The sequence below is a fragment of the Corvus kubaryi genome, unplaced genomic scaffold, assembly GCF_017639235.1.
Source record: "Corvus kubaryi isolate FWS band 111438036 unplaced genomic scaffold, C.kubaryi_AGA036_p1.0 split1-131, whole genome shotgun sequence".
NCBI classification, from domain to species: domain Eukaryota; kingdom Metazoa; phylum Chordata; class Aves; order Passeriformes; family Corvidae; genus Corvus; species Corvus kubaryi.
This window is the reverse complement of record NW_024582073.1, coordinates 29505240-29528163: the sequence shown is the minus strand read 5'-3', so window position 1 is coordinate 29528163 and position 22924 is coordinate 29505240. Positions and strand designations below refer to the sequence as shown.

At 47.7% G+C, this 22924-nt stretch overlaps 1 protein-coding gene across 3 annotated transcripts in view; it reads right to left on the bottom strand.

The window, feature by feature from the left end:
• The window catches only part of PTPRA (protein tyrosine phosphatase receptor type A), a 114829-nt gene that overhangs the window by 33900 nt on the left and 58005 nt on the right, over positions 1-22924 (bottom strand). The gene's annotated exons all lie outside the window — the stretch shown is intronic.

Genomic DNA, 22924 nt, shown 5'->3' with positions numbered 1-22924 from the left:
TTTCCTGCTGACACAAGATTGTAAGAACCAGTCCTAAACACCACAGTGGGTTCAAGCCCCTGCTGATACGGACACAAAACCTAATGTTCAGTAGTTCTGAAAAATATATAATTAAAATGCAGCTTCTTATCTTTGAAGTGATTAACCAACATCCTGGGACGACTGACTTTTAGCCCTCCCATGTTATTCACAATTCATCCTCTATTTTCATCTCCCCAACAAAAGGCTGAACTCAACTGTATTATTGTCAGCCTGGGCTTTTATCTCCAGCCTTCGAAGCGGCCAAGGCATGGGACAGAACAATGGCTCTCACAGGAGAACAAATACAATCTGAACAAAAATACCCTGTTGCTAAGGTCTAAACCAGCCTTTTTTTGGGCACAGCCGGGTAGCTGGGAATTCCAGAGAACCCTATATAAAAAAAAAAGGGAGAATTAGGACTCGGATAGGGAAGGTAACCTGACACTCAGCACTGCTGTGCTCTTCCCTCCAGGATGGCATTTAAAATAAGAGTATCACATCAAACCAAAGCCCATGGTTGGGAGGAAAGCTGAAGTTGGAGGAGTGAGCCCAGAGGTCCATGGAGGTGTTGGCCCACACAGCCATAGTGCAGATGTTGGGCAGGTCCAGCTGGGACCTCCTCTCCAGAAAAGCCCTGGCCCCAACCAAAATGATTTCTCTTCTGAAATCCACCCCAAAAGCAACTGCAGAGCAGCTGTGTGTGGTTTCTGCATCCTCAGCCAAGGGAGCAGCACCTGCTCCTGCTTTTGGGGTTCAGCAGAGAAATGGTCCTCCCCAGCAGCGTCTGGGCAAGGAACTGAGTCTGGCTGTGGTGTCCTCCCCACTAAACACAAGGGTTTCCAGCAGCAACGTGGATCTGGGGTCAGGAGTAACCCCAAGATCAGGAAAAGCACGACTTGACAGCCCTGGCAAGGTGCTGCAGGGTGGGATATTGGGTGAGGGGACAGCAGAGCCTTGGTGGTCCACAGAGGCCACCAGCCTCCATGACCAGCCCACCATCCTCCCCCTCTAGATGGAGCTGCAGGAGAAGCCTGAGGTCCCTCCCTAAAGTGGAGGTGGATGCACCCCATCATCTCCAAGAACAGAATCACAGGATGATGGAATGGTTTGGGTTGGAAAGGACCTTAAAGACCATCCAGTTCCAAGCCCTGCCATAGGCAGGGACACCTCCCACTACCCCAGATTGCTCCAAGCCCTGTCCAACCTGGCCTTGGATACTTCCAGGGATCCAGGGGCAGCCGCAGCTTCTCTGGGAAATCCATTCCAGGGCCTCATCACCCTCACAGGGAAGAATTCCTTCCCAATATCCAACCCTGCCCTTTGTCAGTTTGCAGCCATTCCCCCTTGTCCTGTCACCTGCAGCTCAGTGCTAGAAAAGAGAACAAGTTCCTGAGGCAATTACATGAAAACCAGCAAATTACCAGTTTAATTATTTCTTCCTGCCACATACCAGTAAAATGCCCATCATGGCAAATCAAAAAATACAGAGCCTCCCAAAATAATGCTCCCGTCCTTTGGTGAGGCAGTTCTGTGCTGAAAACCTGCTCAAAAGCCTGGAAGAGCTGCTGTGCTCAGGGGCACCACGGCGGCAGCAGCTGCCGGAAGGAGCAGCTTCTCTGAAGTGTTTGGAGATTGTGTTTGCACTGGGACCACAAATATTTTTGGACACACGTAGGCAGCGGTGAAGAGATGAATCCTGGCCATTTCACGTGCAAAACAAAACACAAAGAGGGAATTTCAAGTTTCCTTGATGACAGCAGAGACTGGATGCATGTAAAAGAGACAACAGAGTCAAGGTAACACTGGAATTCAGTTTTTATGGCCCATTTTGCTTTTTCCCCCAGTAAATGAGTTCTCCCTGAGCAGCCATTAAACATCACCATTTGTCACTTAGATTTTAGTGATATGAAAATAAACATTAAGAGGCTACGACAGAGCTGAAATCCCCCTGCATTAGGCACCTAAGCCAAACAAAATTATGCTGAATTAAATTAATTTCAGTCCCATCCGGAAGGACAGAGCCCTCCACTCAGATTAAATCATTCCAACAGCAATGAAGACGCCAGCACCCGAGACATCCCCATCCTTGAAAGTCTTTGCTGTTCCTTTTAAAAGGCTTTGAAAAGCAGCTTTACTACAAAAACACCCATTTCCATCAGGCCCTGGATAGCAGCATAATACACAGAAGGCTCCTCAGTGTTGCTGTTAAATAAGAGACCCCCCAAACCAGGCATTAAATGGTACAGGAGCTCCCACACAACAGAGAGGGCTTTCTGTGCCTGCACGGACACAACACAAAGTCTGTTGCTCGAGACCAGGACGGTGTTTGGCGGCGCAAGAGCCCGGCCTGACAAACTCATCTCGTTTTTACAGAGTCATGGCATGTTTGGGTTGGAGGGGCCTTAAAGACCATTCAGTTTCACCTCCCTGACATGGGCAGGGACACCTTCCACTAGGCCAAATTGCTCCAGGCTGGTCTTGAACACTTCCAGGGATCCAGGGGCAGCCACAGCTTCTCTGGGCATCCTGTGGCAGGGCCTCACCATCCTCACAAGGAGAAATTTCTTCCCAATATCCCATCTAACCCTGCTCTCTGGCAGTGGGAAGCCATTCCCTGTGTCCTGTCACTCCAGGCCTTGTCCAAAGTCTCTCTCCAGCTCTCCTGGAGCCCCTTTAGGCCCTGCAAGGGGCTCTGAGCTCCCCCAGGATCCTTCCCTTCTCCAGGTGAACACCCCCAGTTCTTCCAGCCTGGCTCCAGAGCAGAGGGGCTCCAGCCCTCAGAGCATCTCCATGGCCTCCTCCGGACTCGCTCCAGCAGCTCCATGTCTTTCCTGTACTGAGGATCCCAGAGCTGGACACAGCACTGGAGGTGGAGCACCTTGGGAGCAGAGTAGAGAACAGAATCCCCTCACCTGACCTGCTGGCCACCCTTCTTTGGACACAGCCCAGGGTATAATTCTCTTCCTGGGCTGTGAGCTGGCTCATTTTTCATCCACCAACACCCCCAGATCCTTCTGGGCAGGGCTGCTCTCAATCCACTCACCCCTCAGTCTGTTCTGATCATGGGAATGCCCCCATCCAGGCACAGGACCTTGCACTTGGCCTTGTTTAACCTCATGAGGATCACGAGGCCCCTCTTCCCCAGCCTGCCAAGGTCCCTCAGCATGGCATCCTGTCCCTCAAGTGAATCACCTGCACCTCTCAGCTTGGTGCCATCACTTTTGACTCCATGCCATGCACCCTGAGGCCATCCTGGCTCAAATCCTCCTTGTTGCCCTTAGTCCAAACCAAATCCAGTCCAATCCTTCAGCGGCACACATCCATCTCCGAGTTGTGCCCTGTCCCAAATCAGACACATTCCTGGATGATTATCTATGGGATTGGTTCATCTCAAATGGTGATGTAGCACCCCAAGCCATCCTGTCCTTGTACAGCAATGGGGGGACACGAGTGCTCAGTTGAAGAACCCCTGCAATCCTTCCATAACCAAATGCAGGGATGTACCAAAGAGGAGGGAGAAAAGGAGATGTCATTTTGGGATGTGCACAAGGCTTAAAACCAAAATCCTACAGATGGAAAAGGGGCAACATCTAACAGACAAAGAAAGCAAAAGGGATGTTACAAGCAGTCAGTTCATTACAGGGCCATTTTTGGACACAGCAGTGCTGGGTTAATGGTTGGACTCAATGATCTGAGAGGTCTTTTCCAACCTAACTGAGTCTATGATTCTATTTCTACCTTAATAACACCCTCAGGTTGGGGCACCGTTCTCGAAGGAACCATCTCCAAAGAATTTCAGAGATCTAGACGTGATTTCCAGAAGTGCCTTGACTTAAATATGAACCAACAAGCCTCTACTCCTCTGTGGAGTACTTTCCTCTACTCCTCTCCCCCACAGCTTTACAGGCATCCCATGGGTTCTGGCTGTGATTTGCCTGGCTTTAAAACCCACGTTCTCCAGATGTTATGGGATCTCTTCACATGCTCTGTACATCCCTGATGCTCTGATGTACAAATGCTTGTACAATTACACGTTTGGATGCTGACTGCTCCCCACCTCCCACTCTGGAAGCTGCAGGAAAAGCAGACCTGGAGTCTTCGGAAAAAAATGGTGCCATCTTCATCCTCAATTAATGAATTATCCCATCAGGAGCACAAGAAAGGGATTAGCTCTGAAGTGCCCCCTGGTTGCTTTGCTGAAGGAAAGCCTCATATCTCCACCACCACTTTGCAGAGGATGACAATGAAGACAAAGGATTCTTGAGTGGAATTCTGATCCCCTCCCAGCTCCAAAGCAGTCAAGATGACAGGTACAGCTCAGCCTCTAAAGCAGGTTTTGCACTATTGGAAAAGACTGGAAAGAGAGAGCACAGGGCAAAGCAGAGCAGTATCTGCTCTCTCCAGGTGGCCTTTCCTGGCAGCAGAAGGGCATTTCAGGTGTGGGATACTCTTAAACCACCTGGAGGAACCAGTTATTCATGGCAGATGCTAAGATAGTTATTAAGAGTCCAGGAAGGAACATCAACAGTGAGATACTTTTAATCCTTGCTGGTGTGGACTGGAATTAAAATTAATGAGTTTGAAATGAACGGCCACTCATCCCAACTCACACCCCAACACATCTCTGGCTGTGACATTAAGGTAGAGACTGAATTAATCCAACACCATCTTCCCCCTGACCTATTTGGGCACAGAGATAAGACCCCCAAAAATACCTCACAATATCCAGCCTGGTGGCACTGCCAAAGGCTGGTTTTTATCCCCACCACTGATTCTCCCCCTGCTCCAGAGGACACTCTGAGGGACAGGAGAAGCTGTAGCATCTCTGAAAGCTGCTTTAGTACAAAGGGAAGGACCTGGAGGGAAGGGAAGGAAGGTTTCAGATTTGGTTGAAGGATGCAGCTGTTGCTGAGCAGCTTTAACTCCTCTCATCCCAGATTAGCTCCTCGGAACTCACCAGGAACTTTCCAGCTGTTTCACTTGCTGGAACGATGCCACATTTGTGTGTCAGACTAAACATCTGTGCTTTTAAGCCCGGGATTTTCAGATCAGATCTATGTGTTTGGAGGGGGAAAATAACAACACAAACTGTCTGTTAGGGGAGTTCCATTGAACAGAGCCACCATTATTTCTTCCTCCCCATCCCCCACATGACCCCTCCTCTTCTCCCTCCACAGGCAAAGCGGTTCAACAGATTTCAGGAAAATGCAGAGAAAAACAATATTGTACATTTTCTGTGGTCAGTCTTTTCCTGTTAAGTCAGAGAGGAGCTACCAGAAACACAGCCTGCAGTTGGCATCTTCTCCTCCTGCTTCACCGCTTCAGGGGAGCACCCAACCTGGGATCTGGGGTTTGAGCTGGGTATCCCAGTATGAACTGGGAAAGGGTGCTGGTTTACCCCATGGGTGTGTGCAGTCATGTGTTGCAGTGGGGATCCTGCAACACGCATATATCAAACCAGGAGTCCCGTGGAAAGGAAATATATATGGACAGACAGATTCTTGCTAGATGTTTCAGAGATGTTTATTTCTCCAGCCGCAAGGCCGGGGCTCAGCGGAGGAACTGTTCCAGTCACGGGACCAAGGGTCCTTCTGCCCGCGCAGGGAACACAAACCAACCAATGGGAACGAGGCTGAGCAGGGGCAGGGAAACCCCGTGTCTGTGCCCTCAGGGCCCCTCTCCCAGGGCTACACGGCAGGGGAGGGACCCCAACAGTCATGTGTTTCCATTCCTGCTCTTACAGGGCACCCACTGGAAGAGATGACAGGATCCCTCCAGTTTTTGGCTTTTGGTGCTCCACCAGCTCCACATCATCCCCTTTTCCACCCTCCCAGCTCTCCATCAGCCCTCACTACTGGAGCAGTCTTTGGCCCCTGCTGACACCCATCCCCACCCTCACTTGAAGACAGGAGTTAAGTACTTCTGTGTTGACAGCTGGCTCTAAAGTATCTCAGATGGTCAGTACAGCCGTGGGGACCATGATCTGTGCTTCTGGTCTGATCCCCCACTGGAGGGGCACCCCATATTCCACCATCAGCATCATCTCATGCCTCAGCATCTTTGTTCTCTCCCCTCACCTCCCTCGCAGGGAAGAATTTCTTCCCAATATCCATCTAAACCTGTCCCTGCCACCAAGCACCACCCCAGGCTTTTCCCTGTGTCCCACAAGACCCTCACGGCCCAACAGCATTTTTGTTTGGGGCTTTTGCTTCTTTTCCATTTCAAAAGACCTGAGATATTACAAGAGCTGGCACATGGAACACCAAAATTGGGGGTTTAACAGCCTGGCAGGTAAAAACCATGAGTCACAAAGCATAGGAGCACTCAGGGACATCAAATTGCACAAGCCCTGCAGTAAAAGGAGGACTCGGTGGGGCAGAAGAAGGGAAATCTGGCGCCTCTTGTTCACACCCAGTGGGGCCCTGGAGCAAAGTGCTCCCAGGACCACACCTGTGGCACAAGGATCTGCTCACCTGCCATGAGCCAGGGAGCCAGCCTGGAAGCAGGTGACAAGCTGGGCAGCCAAGGACAGCGATGTGTCCCAGATCTTTGCCATCATCTCCATCCTTCCTCGTTGCGCAGGAACTTTGGGATCAGGGAGCCAGATATTGTTTCAGCATGACAGAGTAGCGGCATCAGGTTTTTGTGTGTGTCTCACTGTGCACCCACCTCCCCTCTCCCAGCCCAAGGGAGCTGCCACTCAGGCTCTTTCCACCCTTTTTATAGAGGAAATCAGTGTCAGGATTAAAGGGGGCTCCTGGGTGAGAGGCTGATGCGAAAGGGCAGGAACCGGAGAGGTGACAGCGAGGACACAGGGGCTGAGCGAAGTGAGGAGCTGTTCCTCTGTGCTGCAGCCTCCAGCCATGGAACCTCAGTGGCAGCTGAGTAGCAGAGGGAGGAGAGAGAAGAACACCTGTGTTCAGGTTGATGAAAATACTGGGGGACCACATAAAAAGAGAGAGCTCCTGCTTCTGCTGCTCCTGAGTGTCGCTGCTCTGGGGCCATCGTCAGATGACCCCAGGTTTTACTGGGAGAGGAAAATTTGATTTCAAGTCTTACCCTGGACGTCCTTTGGTTGCACTAGATGGAAGAAGCTCTCTTGGGAAGTGAAGCACAGAGGTCTCAATTCCCTGCTGAACCAAGCCCTGGCATTCCCACAGAACAGACAAACAGAAGTGGCCTTTTTCCTTCCTCTTTCCCAGCAAAATGAGAAGCATCTCCAACATTTGGCTATCCCGTGCCTACCAGGACATCTGTGGTTTGGGTGGAAGAACAACTTAAGGTTTCCATACAACCCCTCACTCTCCCCACACATCCATCCATCTCCCATGTGGTTTGGGAGCAAAATCCACGTTAAGGCAGAGAGAAGTGGATTTTTAGGTTTTTTTTTAATGGATCCTTTGCAGCGCTCTGATCCTAAGTGCTCTTAGCAGCTCTGGGAGGACAGATCCCAGCCTGCTGCATGTTCCTCTACTGAGGGAGAGAGGAAGCCTCTCAGAGATCTGCATCACCTGCTCATGGATGTTCAAAGCCTTCTGTTCACCTTGAACCATGTCACCCCAGCTCTTTTCAAGGACGACTCCTTGTGAAAATCAGTTAAAGGCAGGGCCAGGCTGCACTTACCTTGGCACCTGATTGCCTTCCAGAGTCCTCCCATTTCCTCCCTGAGCAATTAATTAATAGCTTGTCAGTGGGGAGAGGAGGAATAAGGCGCTTCACCCCATTTTTCCCGTCTTTTGCCACTGTGGCCAAACCCTTGACCATGCCTAACACCTGCAGTTTGTCAGAGTATTGCAAAATAATACTACTTTATTGCTAGCTAAATATCATATTATTATATATGATTAGCATAGCAAAATAATACTATTCTATTGACAGAAGCTATCAATAAAAACCCTGAGATCCTTTTTTTGGGATGCTACAGGGATTAAGCTGCTTCCAAAGACGAGATGCAAGGTCACCCAGAAGTGCTGGAGCTGATAAACAGCCCCACGACCGCTTTATAATCTGTGCCAAACAAACCAAGCATTTCAGAATAATGTTCAGAAAGGTGAAACACCTGTTGTATATAATTTCCAATGTTCCTGCTGAGGAAAAAAAAACCAAATTCCTCCTTGCTGCTGTGGCAGAAAGCGTCCATTCCAGGCTCCATGAACTTTCCATCCCAAACGCAGCACACCGAAACACGCCGCTGTGTCCAACTGACCCATTTTTTCCCTTTACAGACTGGGTGAATAGGGACAAAACCATCTTATTTTCATTGAGAAAACATAATTCCCTCTAAGCAAGGTGCGATCCCGGCCTCGCTCTCCCGACGGCGAGTCCCCTCCTGACCTATTTACGGAAGTGCTGCAGCGAGGATTTCGGCGTGATCCGCCGCGGAAAAGCCTAAAATTACACTGCCCTACAAAGAGCTGGGATAAATTGACCCCTCTAAGCAAACGGGTTGCCAGGCTTTTATCTTCCCCCCATTGTTGGCTGACGCTGGAGCGGAATAATGAGATGATGTGGGGCTCTACGGGGCACGATTGGAAAACTCTGCCTTAGCAACTCAATTGTGTCCCTGATGCCTGCGCTGGCTTTTATACACAGCTACTGGTTTGGAAAGCTGCTTCTGATTTCACACTCACTCAATAAAGCTGCATTTATGATGTTCATCCGCTTATTTTTGCCTGGTGTTACGGTAAAGGGAATAAATTACGGGGTTTGGGGTTGGGAAGGAGAAGTGACTTTAAAAAAAGGCTGGTGGGGGATTGCTCTGGCTGCATTTTCGTGCCCTTCATCCAGTCTAGACATGAAAGTCTCAGGACACAGATGATTTCCGCCTCTCTGCAGAGGTTGTGCCATGGTATTAAAAAAAGGGGGATGAAGGGAACAATAAGCATCAAGATGTGTCTAAAATTAGAGGTTTTCAAAACAATCTGAGTTTACAATATCCCCAGTACAATAAAAGCCAAGAGCGAGCGGGCCAATTATTTAAAAACTGCAGGATAAAAGGAAACCTTGATCAAAACTGTTATCAGGGGAACAAATCTATCTTTATTGTGTTGCAGTTTCGCTGCTGACTGAAATAACTCTTCTAAAATTGCCATTATGCTGCTAAGAATTAGCTAAATAGAAACAACACAGCAAAATCCCACTGCCTTGCCCAAACAATCAACATGACAGCAGCCCACAGTTCCTCCCTATTTTCTGCCAAGGTTTAAATTCCAGTTTGGTTTTCCCTTTATGCACCTTTGCTCATCACACAGAAGATGGATGAGTTGATTTCCATGTGATCTTCAGTTAAATTTGCATTTTGAGTCTCAAGTGGTAGCAAAGCTGCAGTTCCAGGACTTTAAGTGAATGGGTAAATTAAGAGGAAAACACCAAAATTGAGTTTTCTTTGGTGTTGTTATTAGTTTTAATATTAATCTTAAACAAGGAGCAAAATTGATACAACAGCAGTGCCAGAAATATCTTCCTTCTTCTGCCAGGGGAGATGAAAATGTCCTTTAAAATACTGGGGGGAAATAATATTTACAAATCACTGCTGAGAGGAGGGATGCAAAACCGGCAGGGGATCGGAGATTATGCAGCATCCAACTTCTGCTGTCCCTGACCACTGGGAGAATTCAGAAAGAATTAAGAGCTGTCAAGGGGATAAAGTCACTGTCAAGGAGAACGGACTTTTCCTTTGAAAAGCCATCTCTTCTTCTGAGGGAAAACCAGATCCTTCAGAAATCTGACCTTGCACTTGTGCAAGGGAGTGAACGTGCTCTGAGCACAGATCCAGGGCAGATCTCCACAGGCTTTTCCTTAGGAGAGGACAGCGGAGCTGAGGTTCAATTCTCACACATGGAATAAGAAAATACGAGCCCTAAAGTACAGAAGCAAATAAAGACAGGCACTGCAATCCCCATGGCCTCAAAACCACGCACGTGTGGACTGTGTTCACATCCACCCCCGTGTCTCCAGAACAAACATAACCATGGAGTTGCATTTGCTCAGCATCCCTCTGCTCAATTGCACCACACAAGTTGCTCCTTCATCCAGTACTCTACAATCCTCCTCCTCTCTGCTCCAGCTCTCTCTATCCCAAGAACTCACACTCAGCACTAAACCAAACTCAATCCATCTCCTTCCTAAATGCTATGCACAGTCCACTTTCTCACCTTCTCCCTCCTCCCATGTCCTACAGCTGTTTCCTCCATCACAACCACCCTTCCCAGGTAAGAAATGATTCTCAGATCTCTCCATTCCTCCTTGGAAATCCATATCAAGTCATATATCCTTGCTTTTCTTCCCATCAACAGGCACAGCACCCACTTTGGTAGATAAACAAGGTTGGTGGCAAATCACTCGTGACCTTCAAGCCATGATTCAGCCATGACACACCAACAGCCAGCAGCCACATAATTTCAAGTTACAACTGGGTCAAATCCTAACCTGCTTCACAAGGTTTCCTCATCACCATCCTGCGTGATGACCAAGAGGTAAAGAGAGGGGAAATAAAAAGTTCATGGCCAGCTACAGGGTACCCAGAGAAGCTGTGGCTGCCCCATCCCTGGAAGTGTCCAAGGCCAGGTTGGACAGGGCTTGGAGCCAGCTGGGCTAGTGGAAGGTGTCCCTGCCCATGGCAGGGGGTGGTACGAGCTGAGCTTTAAGGTCCCTTCCCACCCAAACCATTTTGTGATTCCATGATGATACATTCTGCTCCAAATTCTTCCCCATTCTCAGAGTTCTGTCCTGTGGAGCAAACAGCAAACAGGATTTTTTGTGGGTGAAAGCAGAGAAAAAGCTGTTCAAATCTCAGTGAAACAATTTTCAGTTCACAAGGTCCAGAGCTGACACCCCACGGACACTGGGATGTTTTGGGAGATGCCTCAGCTGCAGCTTCAGGGAAGGTGAAGAGCACTCCCTGCAAAGAGGGTTACATCCTCCTAAGCCTAGGAAGAGTCACAGCAGGGGATAAAAAGTCTATTTTAATTGAAAATATTTAATTGAAAATATTTCAGAGTGGCAGAATCACAGCCCAGGAAAACAGCAACCCTGTACGCAGTGAGTGATCCCTAAGGCCACCACACTCCCCAGCTCAGCTCCCCTCCCCACCTCTCAGCAGGAGGAAATGAAAACCACATGGACTGGCCAGGGAAGGGATCGATTAGATCATCTGGTCCTACCCACCACGCAGAAAAACTGCTCCCTATAAGAAATTTCCCAAATTGCTCCATCCAGTCTCCCTTACAAAAGTCCAAAGCGATGGAGTTTCCAGCTCTTCTCCTGGGATATGATTGCTCCCTGCAGGAAGCCTTTCCTAGCAAGACTTTCCTTTCAACAGTGTCTTCATTTCAATTTGCAGCCCCCCTCTCTCCCCTGCCTGTGTGCATTTATGAACTACACTAATGAAACAGATTAATACCAAAAAGGAATTACAATCTAGGAATAAATTAGTTTATTTTCCTTTTATCCTCTACCAAAAACCCCTCAACACGTCAAAGGAAGTCTGAGTCTCTCTGAAATCTTCCTTTTTAAATTGGTCCCACTGCTCATAATTACACGTCCCCTCTATCCACACAAGTTACTTTGCTTTTCTTTCCCCTGCTCCTTTTTTAGGGAGGAGGGAATGAAGGCAAAGAAAAGAGTAAGAAAGGGTGGGATAAGGGGAGAGAGGAGAGGGACCCGTCCCATCTGATCAGCCTTAATTGCTTGCAACACTCCCCAAATGTATGAAAATGAAGGTTATGATACTGGTGTTGCCTGATGAATATTCCCAACTTCATTCCAGATGCAGGATCTGAGTTTATCCCACGATTGGCCTTTCTGCACCAGGCAACAGCTTCGGCTTCCCAGAAATACCATGGAGGAGAAAGGCTGAGATGTGGTCAAATTGTGGGCAGCAGCTTGGAGAAAAAAAGGACCAAGGGCTCAAATGCTGCTCCAAAGAAATATTATTTGTTCACAAAAATTGGAAGGGCTGCAAAAGATAAACAAACCCCCAAATATCCACCAGGCTGGAGGTTAAGCACATGCTGATAAAGGGCATCAAAAATGCAATGACTTTTCCACTGAAAAAGTCCTAAAAACCACTAGATCGGAAAACTCTACTCCAACCACCATCCTATTTCCCCACAGGATTTTACACCCACATCTGGTGGTAAAAGCTATTCTAATTTATTACAAAAAATCGTGATTTTGGGTTTGATCATAATGGAAATTCTGCCACTGTAGCAAATAATGACCCACTAGATCCAAGAGCCTCCTGCTACTTCAAGATCCTCCCTCTGGCACAGGGACACCTTCCACCAGCCCAGGTTGCTCCAAGCCCCATCCAACTTGGCATTGAACACTTCCAGGGGTTGGGAAGTACAGGGATGGGGAATTACAAGCCATTAAAAGCTGTTCCCATCCCACAGATGTTCCTGCTCCCACCAGCTGGTGTCCAGCCCAGCTCAGCTTCACTTTTAAAGGTCTCCACTCCTGTCAGGAGTTCTGCTGGATATCTTCATTCCCTCTTGTTCAAAACATTGTGTGTAAGTCCTTGCTACACAAGGATCTGAAGGCCAACGGGATTTTTTTGGATGGGAGGGCTGCTCCAGGTAGGAAAACCCATGGAGGAGGATGTGAGAGAAGCTCACACTGCAGAGGAACTCTCTGCTTGCTCCAGCAGCAAAGTTTAATTCCCACCCTTGTACAGCATGTTCTAACAGTTAAAAATATTCAGTTGATTTCCACATCTCCTGTGCCCTTTATTTTTCTGATGGCTTCTCCTGGACGGGAAGTACGGGAAAATCCAAACTGCAGCAGCAGAGCAAAGAGCCAGGAACCACTGCAGCCACTGACCCGGGGCCAACTTTGGGGTTTTTTTGTTTAAAATGCAACTTTTAGAGAGCTGTAAGAATAAATATACATTCTAAACCCTCTAACACTTATTAGAGGTCTAAAATAAAGCAGTCTTGGAAATAGGAAATGCACATCCACAGGGAAAGCTGGAGCACAGGGAGGCAGCCTGCCCTTCCCTGGCTGCACATCTCCCTTTCTTGGCTGCAAGGAGCAGCAAGGAAGTGATTATAAAGCATTTATTTGCAAAATCACAGCCAATAAATCCAAGAGCAACAACACCCTCCCTCACACCACTCAGTCCTTGGGTGGCGGGGGGGGAAGGAGAGCTGTAGGTCTGACCAGCAGGCAGGTGCGTGGCAGATCTTCATTCCAAAGCTTTTTGGGAAGATTCAAGCCTATAAAGTGGAATATTCACCCAGGCTGCCCCTCACCTCTGCTGTTTTGAAGCCCTAGAAAATAAAAAGCCTTAGAAAGGCAATGACGGTTGTGAAACGAAAACGCCTAAAAAGGTTAAAAAAGAAAAAAAAAGGACTGGGCTGCTGAATGAGGAAATGAGTAAGGGCGAGCAAGAGAAAATAAAATGGTACAGAAAAAGCCATCTAAATTCTCCTCCCCTTTCCTGGATACAAATACCATCACAAGAAAACCGTAGGAAGCGAATCTGACTGCTTTGAAAATCACTGAGGTCAAAAGCCTGACAGAAGAAAGGAAAAAGGATTAAACAAAGGGATGATATAATCTATCCAGCTATAATTCAAACCTTCGAGGTATAAATAGCTCCACTACAGGGCTCAAGTCAACCACTAATTTACAGTGCAATCAGGAGGGGGAGGCAGATACCCATCCCCACAAGCAGATTAATCCTTAATTGCTCATTTTTGCATTTCTGACACCTTTCTTTGAAGTACCAAAGCTGGTACTATCTCACAAAAGGCGCTGGTGAGCCTGAAAATTGGAGAGATGAGCCTGGCTGCCGCTTGTTCGGGGCCCTGTGCGCAGTCCCAGCTGCTTTTGTGGGTCCTCCTTGCAAAGAAGAAAGAAGATGGCTCAGATCCATGGGGATAAGAGAGGATCAAAGCCAGCATTTGCCAGTTTGCCACAAAGGGAAGCAGGACTCTCATGATGGCTCGTGTTTCACAATGTTTTTCCAAGACCTTAATTGCAGATAAATACTTACTGGGACATTCAAATACTTGTGAGCACTTCAATCGCTTCAGAGGCTCTGTAAATCCCTCTAGGAGTACTGGTAAGGATGGGGTGTATGATGTGAGATAAGAGGAGCAGGATCATCAGGATCATCAGCTGGTGGGGATGGTGGCTGTCACAAAGGGACACCCAACCCTTTCTCCAGTGTTGTGTCCTTCCCACTGGATTCATCTCGATCCGTGTGAGGGAGGCAGTGATACTGATGGAAAGGTAACTGTAGGGGGGTTTCTTCAGTTCCTGCACACATCCTCTACGCAACTGCATCCATTTTTAGGGGAGAAATTCCTTCATTCTTCACCACGTTGTTAACTTCTGAAGTTTGGTTCGAGAGCACATCCCTGGATGTGCCTTTGAGAACCCTGCTCTTCCTGTTCTCCTGTGAATCCCAAGTTTCCAGGTGAAATGACTGTGTTTGGTGCTTTCTGAGTGATACTGGCTGTGCCCAGACAGCCCTTGCACGTCCTCACATGTCCCATGGGTTAATTAACTGCTCCACTAATAACCCTCATTGCATCCCAGCCTATTTAAATTGAATGAAAATATCATCCTAAAATCAGAATCACAGAATGGCTTGGGTTGGAAGGGACATTAAAGATCAGCTCATTCCACCCCCTGCCATGGGCAGGGACACCTTCCACTAGCCCAGGTTTCTCCAAGCCCTGTCCAACCTGGCCTTGGACACTTCCAGGGATCCAGGGGCAGCCACAGCTTCTCTGGGCAACCTGTGGCAGGGCCTCCTCATCCTCACAGGGGAGAATTTCTTCCCGATATCCCATCTATCCCTGCCCTTGGTCAGTGGGAAACCATTCCCCCTTGTCTCGTCACTCAATCCTTTGTCCCAAGTCCCTCTCCAGCTCTCTTGGAGCCTCTTCAGGCACGGAATCCTCCCCTTCTCCTGCTGCCCACGTGGTGGGATCAGCCCAGGGAATGGCCAGGGCATGTCCAGCCTCTCATCCACCAACAGCCCCAAAACCTTCAGTGCTTCCATATTCCTGCTATTTTCTGCTGATGAGATACTGCATCCAGTATAAAAATTCCTATCCTGTAACACATCAGACTTTGTTTAGCCAACAACTTTCTCCTAACACCATCTCATCACTCACTAACCTCGATTGTGCCCAACCTCTGCTACACAAGACTTTAACTTATTCTCTTTGGGAAGCATCCAGCTTGGTCCCACTATCAGGAGCAGGTTTTTTTGTGTCCCAGTGGGTTATTTCATTAGGATGTGCCCCTGGAAATTGTATTTCAGGCTGAGTGTGCAGCTAGTGGGAAGAAAGACTTCTCAATGATGCATTTTCCTACCAAAATAGAAGCAGCATCTTTAAACACAAACAGATTTCAGCTTCCAGCACAGCAGTCCCGGGGCAGGAGACTGAACCAGCTTTAACTACTGAAGTCACACAGGGAAGAATTTGTGAAAAAAAAAAAGAGTGTGGTTTCTGTATTACAGCAGCCACGTGCTCCAGATGGATTAAATGCCATGTAGGCTGGTGAGAAAAAAAATAATGTTGCTCCTCCCCCGAAACAGAATTCACATCAAAACTGGATCAAGCACAAAGCAAAAGTCACCAAATGCTTCAAAAGCAGCGAATTGTACCAAATTCAGATGTTAAAGCATCACTGGGGAAAAAAAACCCCACAACACCCTGTGGTATGAAACTCTGAAAATGTATGTTAAAAATTGTGTAACAGAGAATTTTTCCATATTTTTGCTCCCAAGAATAAAGACTGGGATAAATCAACAGCTGAAAGGGCTGAAAGTCATCTTGCTGTGAGCCTTTGTTAATAAAAATCAGAGTATGGATGAAATCATTCAAGCTGAAAAGCAGAGCAAATGTTTTAAAAGGTATTTTCCTTTGAAAAGGAAAAATCTGCCTCACGGTGAAGAGAAGCAGCAAATCAGTTCACGACATTTCTTTCCTTTTGTGACGGGGAAAATTTATTAAAATTACGATTGCTGCACAAGAAAATAAAGTCATTTCATTACAAGCAAGACATGAAGCACTGAGGAAGAGTTTCTTCCCCTGCTAAAGCTCAAACTCCAGGGCTGCCCCCATGAGATTACAAAGTACGGATGCCCAGGGCACAGTGTGTGGACCAAAGGTGTGGCTGAGCATCCTGGTGATCGTCTGCATCCCATCCCTTAACCAGCATTTCCAATTAAGCAGATAGGATTCCTGTGAGATTCCTCTTACAGATCCATCATGGACTTCAGCAAGCTGACAGCCCTTCCAAAAGCCCAGAAACAGCCACTTTAAAAACAGTGAAAACTCCTGAACACCCGCCTGAGGGATGAACAAACCGGTGTCTAGCAGATATTATCTTTTTTTTATTTAAAGGCAAATAAAATGGAAGCGGGGAGTAGATGGTTTTAAAGCAGTTAATGCAGAGCTGGGTTGCCAGCCAACATCTCACTAAACCATCTTCCCAAATGGAACATTTCAGGCTCTGTTCAAAGCACATAAAAATAAAGAAATAGATATTAAACAGGTTTTGATGGAACCTCTGGCTGCTTGGGAAAAGGACTTTTAACAGATTCACCGGTGAAGCAAAACAGTAGCTGGGAAGCATCCTCCTGCAAAGCTGACCTTCCATCAATCAACTGGCTCAAAACCAGTGCCATACGGGGATTCCCAGTTTGTTTTCATGCTGTGGACACCTGTTAGCATCCCTGGTGAAATATCTGAGGGTGGTTTTAATGCTGCTGATGGCACTCAGGCCAGGTTGACCACAGTGGCAGCTGAAGAGAAAATTCATTTCCTGTGACCTGTCATTTGAGGAAACAAATCTCCATCCTGCCCAAGGTGTGTCTGAGCTCCAGGACAGCCCAACTGAGCATCTGGCAGCTCTGGAAGGAGGTGGAGCAGCACCACAATGTGCATGTCAAGGTATTCTTGTAGCCCAGCTCCTGCAGGACCAGGGCTCTGCTTTCCTTCCCCAGCAGCATTTGGAGACATGCTGAGCTGGCAGTGGCGTGGCCTGAGGCAGCTGGAGGCACTGACCCTCTGCAGCTGGAGTTTCAGGTTGGTTTTTCAGCACTGACTGGTGTCTTTAGAGGACACCTGCTCTCCCCATGTGAAACCTCATCCTCTCTGCTGTGTTTTCACTCCAAGACAGACTGGGAAGATAAAAATCCAGCCAACACCACCCTTCATGGGGATCCCGAGGTGTTTCAGCCATTCCTGGGGCTCCCTGAACATTCCAGTTTGGGGAAGCACTGAAGGGCAGAGCTCCAGCCCTTCCAAATAATTTCATTTTTGCTTAGATTTAACTCTTTCCATCCAGACCGTTCACACTGTTCATGGTCACTACCTGTGATTTTGAGTTCACCTTTGGGATGAAGGCAGGGAGACACTGAACATCCCAGCAGGTGCCTGCTGAACTCCCATCCCTTCCTTCCTCACATCTGAGTCCTCTTGCGTGGACTAAAACACCAACACAACACAAATCCTGACCAACTTCTCTCCTGAAAAACCCAACCCAGCTTCCACAGCTACTCCACCACCTTTCTACTGCTTAGTCCCTTGAACCATTTTCCCCCTCTTACAGAGCTCTCACCTCCTCACTGGTTTTCTCTGCAAGGAGGAACCTTATATAACTAAACCCAAACGGGATGCAGCTGCAGAGACCATCCTGCTCAGTCCCACCTGTGCCTCAGAAGCTCAGGTGTCAGTTTGGATGCCATAACATCCACTCATTTTGGGGAAGAAACAGCAACGTTTCTTCCTCAAAACTAGCTTGTCTCAAATGCAAAGTTTTTTTGCAAAATCATCGTCTTGTTCACATGATCTTGTTGATTTAGCAAGCTGGTCTAGTGGAAGGTGTCCCTGCCCATGGCAGGAGGTGTTGGATTAGATGGTCTTTAAGGTCTCTTTCAACCCAAAGCATTTTATGGTTCTGTGATTCTATGATTCTATGACTTCCCTACCCCCTTGCACAAGACTGGAGGAGGTCCATACTAACATTTTTTGTTTGCTTGCTTTTTTTTTTTTTTTAAATTAAGGAACAGGTCTAGTTGGATTTTGAACCTACAAACTTCCTCCAGAACGACAGCAGGTTGACCTTGTGCTTCCTCAAAGCTCAGCCCAAGGTAAGACCTGAAGTTGCCAAGAACATCTGCTGAGTGAGGTGCAGCCAAGCTGGGCACCTTCCACAGGGGAAAAAGAACCTTGAAGAGGTAAAACACAGCTTTATTGTAGTATAAACTCCATCTGTATTTGAAGTGTTTCACTTTAAAGAGCTTCTCCTCTCCCTCCAGCTCTCCCAAGAGAGAATTGCTCACCAAGGCACACGAACCACATCAAATGGAAGCAGAACCCAGCCAAGCAGCTCAGACACAGCTCCCATCCCACAAATGCTCTCTGCAGCAGCAAAACTATGGATCACAGTATTTCTTTCCCTAAATATTCCACATTTCACCTGGTACACCCCCCACTTCCTGCACTGCAACTTATACGCTGGGCAGAAGCACCTGGCTAAGAGAGGACAGGAGAGAAAGGGAAAATGTCTTGCATACTGATGGGTATCTCTAAAATGCAGTAAATTCAAGTTTGGGAATTAAATTCCCTCAGCAATGGTCAACCAAAATCTAGTTTCTCTCTAAAGCTGTCCTCCTCCTTGGTCCCCAGATCACCCTTCCATGTTCCCCAAGCAATAATTTACCTCCTTCCCCAGCGAGTTCATCCCTTGGCTCCACAGGTGCCAACTGTGCCCTCTCTCACCCCAAGTGTTGTTATATTTCGATGAAGCTCAGAGCAACCGGTGGAGTTTGTAAGACAAATTCACATTTTGTGTCAGAACTGGAGGATATACGCATCAAAAGCTTGTCTGGCTTCTCCCCACCTGCAGCCGTTTACCTGCTGCCAGGTATCACTTCCCATAAAATTGCACCCACCTTACACCACCACAGGTAAAGGATCACAGCCCTTGGAAATACACAGAATAATTCCATTTTCCAGCCTGCCTTACATCCCTGTGTACATCCACATACAAAAATCCCCAACCCAAATATCTGCTTGCCCTCAGGATGACTCTGTGTGAAAAGGGAACAGATCCCTGACCAAGCACTGGTGGTTCTGCACCACAAGTAGATTGTCCGTGTGTTTAATGCATCACAAATCCATCCACCCATCAGCTGGAGCTGCGAGGGGTCCGTGTGACCCTTGCCAGATTCCTGTGTAATTTTCTTCTTAATCGTTGCATAATCCAGGGAAGATTTGTACAGCAATATTAAAGGAAAAGTCGCTGGTGGAGAGAGAGGAAAACACCGGTGACCGTGCCAGCCTGACAGGGGATTTCCATGCTTTGCTCTTGGAAAGACCTGATAAGATGGATGTATTTGTTTTAGCTTTCAGCAAGGAACCTCAAGGATTAGGATTACAAAATCCTTAAATAACATCACGAGAACTGAGTTCTGGAAAAGGAGATAGGAGAAGTTAATGGTGTTAGCAACCACTGACCTGGCTAATCCCGTTGCTGACCTGTGTCTGGCTGGGCAAACGTGTTCCTGAAACCTGCACGTGGTTTATAGCACATGGTCTTGGGGCAAGACAGTGCAATTCCAATTGTACCACTGCTGGGTGCAAGTCCAGAATTTCATGGATTTTGGTTTGTATCAGCTGGGACCAGATGTTCTCCTCTGGCCCCTCCACCTCCAGTGTTCTCTAGGCTTGGTACTGTGAAAAAAATGTCACCAAAGCAGCTGCACTTGTGTTTTACCAACAGACCCCAAGCACACCTGATTGAATTCCCTTTCCTTTTCTGATAGAAGGGATCTTAAAGACAATTTAGTTCCACACTGCTGCCATGGGCAGGGACACTTTCCACTCAACCAGGTTGCTTCAAACCCCATCCAACCTTGAGCACTTCCAGGAATGGGGCAGCCAATCTGCTCAAAATGAAGGATCTGTTCTACTGAAGATGTGGATCAACTCAACCCTCTCATAGGACCAAAGATAATCACAGCAGGGATGTGTTTGGAGACATGAACATGGAAAAGAATTGTTCCTATAGGTGCAGGCCCACCCGTGTCAGCAGTAGCTGTGCTCAGCTGCAATTAACTAAATTAGCACAGCTTGATCTCAGTGGAGACAAGTTGTTGAGGAAACCCTCAAACTTAGCAAGCAAACACCACTAAAAACCTAAACTGACTGCAGCTGCAACCCTCCTGAAGGCTGAACCTGTGGTTGCTACACCCTGGCAACATATTTTTGAGGCACCCACCCTTCTGGTGCAGTTTCCCATCTGCTCAGGCAACAGGTACATCAGTTGCTGGTATCGGTTTTTCAGGACTGAATTTCAATAAAAATCGCATGTCTCAGAAGGATGTGAGAGCAGTTGATGTCTGTGCACTGATAGTTATGCCTAATTAACATAAAAATGAGGTTTTCCTAATCACCTGCAAGAGGAAACCTGCTTGCAGAACAAGCTGCTGGGAAAAAAAAAAAATAAACTACTCCTCAGGGAGGCAGTTGTCAGAAGTAAGACAGAGGGTGGATGTGTTTATTTATACCCAGCAGCTCCAGGTAGGGGCTGCAGGTCCTGACACGCTACCTGGTGTGGTTTCTGCAAGGAGTTTTCTCTTTCCTGTCCCCATTCCATGCTCAGCTCCAACAGCCCAGTGCTGGAGGTGTGTGCTGGGAATGATGGTTTGCACTCTGTGCAGCAGTCCCTACAAATCCCAGGGTATTTTTTAGGATGCAGCAGGCCAGGTCAGCTCACCTCAATTGTGATATCAAATTTCATGTAGAAGTTTGAAGCTTCACAGGAAAGAGGTGGGGAGAAGTGTGGATGGGATTTAGGAGCACCCCTCACTTGTGATTTCTGGTCTCTGGGCAAACTGTGTTTCCAAAATGTACTCCAAGGATCAGCCAGCACATCAGCAAGTCCCAAAATGTCAGAGCAATCTTTAAAGAGTTCAGAAGCACTGCACAGGGTGGTGCCTTTGACCGAAACTGCAAATCCAAGTGGGGGAAAAACCACTTTAGGCCTTGGCCAACCAAAGCAAAATCCACCAGGATAAAGCAGTGCAGAGCTGGGATGAGTCCTGACCCACCACCTCCTATCTCATCTCATGAAACCTGGTCACAATTGCATGTGCCTGGGGAGAAGATGAAGCTGTGGCACTTTTTTGAGGAGCAATCCTTGAAGGAGAGGCTTGAGGGTACCCCCGGAGGAGAGCAGCAGCAGCACCCTCGTGATAAACGAAGCTTCAAGTTCCTGCAAGAACAAACACCAGAGGAAGGAGCCAACCACAATTACTGACTTATCTCGCAGGAAAGACATTTCAGTTATTGTGGGTAGCACCGAAAACAACAGCTTGATGACGGGCGCTGCTGGAACCGGTGGAGGAAACCACACGTGTCGAGCTCTTCTGCAAATCCACAGGGCACGTCAGGGTGGCTCCCACCTCCCAAAGGTGCTGGCAGCACAGAGGGAGGAGGATATGGATGCTGCAGAGGTTGTGGATGGCTTTGGATGGGCTTTGTTGAAACAAGAGCTGTGGTTTTAGCGCTCCCCCTCTCCAAAACACAGCACTGGGCACCACAGTGGTGTCAGTGGGACTGTCCCCTCCACACCCGGATGGTTTCTGCCCTTTCAAGCAGCTCTGGCAGTGCTTTGCAGGCTCAAATACAGCTCCACACAATGCCACGTCCCCATTGCATTTAGCACCTTGCACTGACTGCTTTCAACACACACCGGTGCTCTTCCCAACCCAGGACCTCACAAAGGATGGGACCACTGATGCTCCACCTGTCGCACCACCCACACCTGCCCTGATGCTCTAGGGGGAAGGAATTCTCCCAGTTTTCCCCTTCAAAGCCAATTTTTCAGAAAATAAATCCATTACACAAAGTATTTTAGATGAACATCCCAACACGTTTGCCTTAACCTTTCCTACTCTCTATGAAAAGGAAATAAGAGAATTACAAGCAAATTTTTTAATGCCATCAGGTTTAGTGAGGACACTGGATTTAGCATCAATGTAGAATTTAGAATGAAATACAAACCTTGATTTTGTACATGAAACCTGAAGTCACCCAAAACTCAAGTAATTCTTTCCTCGCTCTTCCTATTCCTATGAGACACCACAATTTCAAATATTGGATAATTTGAGTCTGCAGCTTGAAGGTTTCTCCAAAACACCAGCTCTTTTTGGAGACAGACTGATGTCACTGCAGCACATTTGCTTAATTAGGGATTTACAGAAAGATCTCTCTAGGAGAAGGGGGAAACCCTTCCAATGAAAAGCTCCAAGTGCAGAATCAAGAGACCATCCCCAATGACTGTTTACTCCCATCCTGTACATAATTTTGGGCCACGCTGTATCAAGCAGCAGCTGTGACTGGTGGCATTACACTTCCTAAATATAAAAGGGAGCTCTGCGAGAGGCCAAGCACAACCTCCCCGAGTTTTTCCTAACAGGAGGATGTTGCTTTTGCAAAACCACGCTGGGATGAGAAGCCGGCGCACAGCATAAACACACAAATCCTGACGCTGCTGCACAGCCCTGAAGGAGTTTTCCCCTTCTTTCAGCAGCTTTGTTTTTATCACTGCAGCCCTCCTTCCCCCAAGCACTCGGCTTTTGCTAACTGCTGCACCCCGGCACACAAATCCTTCTCCAAAGGGGTGCTCGGGTACCGCGGAGCACGGGGAGAGGGCTTGCACAGATGTGCACGTTGCAAGGAACAATAATTCATGCAAATCCCCGCTCCAAGCAAATTCCACAGCAGCGCACCTTATCGCAAGCCAAACAAAAAGTACAAATACGCCGGAGAACGGTAAACCTGCGTTCAAAGAATTTGCTCTTGTTGCAGCTTGATTTTCCCCCTCTCCTTCCAACAGCTCTCTGCCGACACCGAAAACCAACCAG